This window comes from Arachis duranensis, unplaced genomic scaffold (assembly GCF_000817695.3).
Source record: "Arachis duranensis cultivar V14167 unplaced genomic scaffold, aradu.V14167.gnm2.J7QH unplaced_Scaffold_165934, whole genome shotgun sequence".
Classification (NCBI taxonomy): Eukaryota; Viridiplantae; Streptophyta; class Magnoliopsida; order Fabales; family Fabaceae; genus Arachis; species Arachis duranensis.
In genome coordinates this window covers 3238277-3243379 of record NW_026264258.1, presented here as the reverse complement: position 1 = coordinate 3243379, position 5103 = coordinate 3238277, and positions in this window count along the sequence as shown.

Sequence of the window (5103 nt, the reverse complement as noted above, 5' to 3'; positions counted from 1 at the left end):
CTAAACCATCAAAAATCCATTCGTCACCCATAACATAAACAACACTTCCAACATCATCCTCAGTAAACTCTTATGATCAAAATCAAGCATGATTCATCATTTGTCAACCTTACTTCACTCCCAAACTACCACCTTTCTTTGCTTCATCTCATTTCTAGGCATACTATTAGGATTTAGGGTTAAAAGAATAAAAATAGAGGTTTAGAGATTTGAAATTAGGATTTAAAACACAAAACCCATTTTTGATAAAAACAGGAGTCACGCGTACGCGTTGGCATGCATTTTTCCTTGCTCGTTTACACAAGCATCTTGCTCGTGTACGCGAGATGCCCAACCTGAAAGGGTTGGTCGCGTACGCAACCCTTCTAAAACCACTGCTCGCGTATGCAAGATGCCAAACTCAAAAGGGTTGGTCGCGTCGCATGCAGTGGTCGCGTACGCAAGCTTTGCAGAAGGGCAAAATTGCTGAATGCTGCAGAAATTTCAGTTTTGCACTCCAAACTTTCGACGCGCGTAACTTTTTTGTTTTAAATATTTTTCATCCGTTCTTTAAACGGTGTAAACTTCACGGACCCAATTTTCATATGAATCAAGTTTGAAACAATTTGGGGATCCGGAAGTCAAGTTATGGCTCGCCGAAATTCGGCCAAAAATAAAATTTTCACAAAACTTAACAAACCTCCAATTTTAAAACATACAAATTCCAAACCCTTTGAAACCATCTCAAACCTTACCAATTCAGCATCAACCATATACCAACTTCTTCATACAATCTATAACCTACCAATTTTCTCCATTTTCATCAATCTCAAATTCAATATTTCAAGTTCATCAATATATAAAGTACATCATCAATTTCTTATGACAATTTCAATATCAACATCACCATCAATATGGTACCAACCACAATTCAATCTCACTAACCATTAAACATATACCAAGGCATACATATCATACATACAAGATTCCATCAAAACCTCTAAAAACCACATACATAATAACACAATCCATCTCAATCAATCAACAACATCAACAATTTAATTCCTATCCTAGGGTCACTAGCCTAAGTTTTCACAATACATTATATTTTAGATACGAGAAACACCTCTAATTCACCTTTTTCTTAAACTTTCAAGACTTCAACACCTCCTAAACAGATTTTTCAGCCATAAAACTTCACTCCAAGCTTCCAAGACTTCAATCAAACTCCAATATCACAAGTTTTGACCTTCACTTAATTCTCACCAACAATATTCAACTAAACCCAATTTATCACTATAGTTAATCCATAAACTGAAAATCTCAATAATTTCACAAGAGGGATAGGATTTTTACCTTGCTCATAGCTCAAGTGAGCCACATCTAACAAAACCCATAAGCTAGTTCGAACCTAAGCACCAAAATCAAGCAATTTTCAACATAATTGCTCATAAAATTCAAATTTTAGGGAGAAGAAAATTGAAATACAGAAGTAATTTCCTTACTTCATCATTAATTGGGTTTTGTAGAGCTCGCCGCCGCGGTTGCTTGGCTGCAAACAGTGCGGCGATCGGAGCTCGGAGTGAAAAGCACTAAAGGTTAGGTTTCATGTATGGAGTGTTATTCTCCCTTGGCCAAATGCTTCAGCGTGTTTTGCTGAAGGAGGGAGGAAAGAGGGCTGTCTTAAGTATGTTTGGGCTGAGTTGGGTTGGTACTTGAGTTCAATATGAGCCCGGTTCGTTCGGTTTGGTTTGTTCGATTTAATTTTGGACCAAATTTTTTAAAATTAGTGATAAAATTCTTGTTTTAATTTACTCTATCATATTAAACTATAATTTTTTTAATTTTTTAGAATAAATATTAATTTATGAATTAGTTATTTAGTAATTAATTATCCGAATTTTACAAAAAAATTTATATGTGTAGCAGTATTCTATAAATATATATAATAAAATATTAAAAAGAAAAAAGTTTTACATTCTTTTCTTCTAAGTTTAAGGAGCGAGAGTTTGAAAGAGAAAACTATAACGGATGTTTTTATATTGAATACACTTATTTAGTATTTTTTGAGAAGATCTTGAATAATAGATAGATCAAGTTCGTCTTTTATTGAAATTTAATCTTTATTTTGAATAATAAAAACAATAAGGATTGGATTTTAAACTATATTGTTATAGATGGTTTGATATTACATTATAAATTATATCTTTTAACATATTAAATTATTAGATAAAAATGCATACATAATTCTTTTTTTTTTTTGGATTTTTCATTATGGACCACTCCACTTAAAAGTCTATCGTTGGTCAATAAGTTACTGCATGCATAAAGTAAAATTTGAACTCCCGATATTTACTTAAATTGACGAGTGAACTTACTACTCGACCAAACGAAGATAGTGTTACACATACATGTGATTCTAGATAGTGTTACACATATATGTGATTCTATATCTAACCTAATTAAAACAATTATTTTGAGTCAACAGTAATATACCCAACATATATATATATATATAGCTCTACTTAAGGGTTTGTCGCTGGTCAATAAGTTGCTGCATGCACAAAACAGAATTCGAACTCTCAACATTTACTTAAATAAACGAGTGAGCTGACTACTCGACCAACCCAAGATAGTTACACATATATGTGATTCTATATCTAACCTAATTAAAACAATTATTTTGAGTCAATATTAATATGATAATTACACATACATGTGATTCTATGTATGAAGCTTTATATATCTTCGTAGCTTACAATCTCATTTTTTGTGTCTATTCTTGTTGCCTCTATTAAAAATTAAAAGGTCACGAGTTATATGTCATAAATAGTTGAACCACCTTAAGTAAAAAATAACTAGTATATAATGTTTGTTATATTTGATATATTGTATATAATATCTGGGATGAAATCCTTTTTCTTAAAATTTCAAAAAGTATCTCAATAACTTTTTTTTAATGTTAATAATATATCATGAAATAATCTCTCCTAAATTTTAAACTATTATTAGATATGTACGTAAATGATTCTATATATTGTTTAAGGTCGTAGAAATTCATATATATAGTTATTTTCATATGAAGTTAATATTTGAGAGACGTTGAGTAATTTAACAAATTTAATTAAATAATTATCTAACAATTTTCAACTTTTAACTTCAAATGAAAGACAACAGTATATGATTAAATATATTTAGTTACACCTAGTTTGTATTTTTTTTTGTGTTATCTATATATAATAAAAGTAAACATATTTATACTAATCAATTTTGCTATTTTAATTAATAAATTACAATAGTACCTAAAAAGGCTGTCCAACAAACATGCTATTTACTTAAACATAATAGTTTATCTAATTTTATTTTGGTGATCATAGGACAAAAAAAGTCTAAAAAGTATCAATTTATTATAAATAGGAGGAACGGATCTAGAGAGAGGTAAATAATGGTCTCGACCCCCAAAATTTTAAAAAACTATATTTATATATGATATATATGTTTAAAAAAAATATTATATAATTTAGTAGTTAATGTATTATTTTTTACTATATGATAGATTTATATTTTAATTATTTAATTCACTAATATTTTTTTCTTAACTAATTTAATATCATGTTCTCAAGTTTTTGTACCTTTTAATTAATTTTTATATAATAATCTCTATATTTATTAAAAAAATCATTTGTTTTTTATATTAACATTTAACATTTATATTATTATATTAATAATGATTTACATAATTATATTTTAGTAATCACATTATGTACTTTAAATATTCTTTTTTTGTAAAAAGTACTAATTTTTTTTCTAAATTTATGTTATCAAAAGAAAAAATTTTATAAAAATATCTTATATCTTGTATTTTATAAGGGTACTATGTCTTTCAAATAATTTATAATTTATAATTTATTTTCAAATTTTTAAAACTTTAAAAGAATTAATTTTAATTAAAAAGATATGTGATCATTTTTAACTAAACACGCTATAAATTATTAGTATTTTATAATTTTATAATGTATTATTGATATTGTTTTATTTCTTTTATGTAACTATCATATAAAACAAAATCATGAAAAAAATTTATAATTACATATATATTTTGATAAATCTTTTAAAAATTAACTCTATTAACTATATATTAATTACTTTTATGGAATGATAAAAAATTATCTAAAATTCGGCTTCTCCATATTAAAATTTTTAGATCCGTCCCTGATTATAAGTATAATTAAAAAATATGACAGATAGCATATATTGAATTAAATAATTTAATTATAAATACGGTTACAGATATAGCTATTTATATTATCTCTTTTTATAAATTTAAATTTTTAGAATAAGTGATTTTATGGTATGATATATATCCAAAAAGTCTAAAGTTATCAATGATAAATCCCAAAAGTAAAAAAAATAGCACAAGACAAATAAAAAAATATCTATACAAAATATCAAACAAACCTAAAAAATTATTTTTATTTAAAAGGAATGCTAGAGATATAATTATTCATATTATCTTTTTCTATCAAATTAAACTTTAGAATGAATAATTTCATGATAAATATTGTAATTTTATATATATATTAAAGTTATAAAAATGTAAAATTTTTTGTCTAACTTTGTTTCGGAGAAGAAATTAAATCTGTTATCAAACATATTATAAAATAATAACAACATGGGATCGTGGGATGACATGATCCTTTTTACATTCAAAGAGAATATTACAATAATTATAGGCTTACATAGGATGAACCTATATAGGTGTAGGACTTTTGCCACCCTTAACTGTCTACCACCTCACCAACCACCATCATCCACCACTGCCGACTTGAACAGTGAAATACTTACCATGTTAATTATTTTTAGTTAGGGCTACCTTTTTATTTTCATACATACTTATTCTATTTATTTTAAGTTATTATTGTCCATGCATAATCATTATTTTAGGGCAACAAAGAATAAAAGTTCCATTGGTGCTCTTTATCAATCAAGAAATTTATGTGATTAATGCCTGGCTGGAAACCACTAAATAAATGCCAAAATCATAAAAGAGAATTTATTTGTAGTGGAATTCAGAATTCTCCTAGCTAGTGGCCAGAAAATCAAAAGGAAAAAAAAAAAAAACGC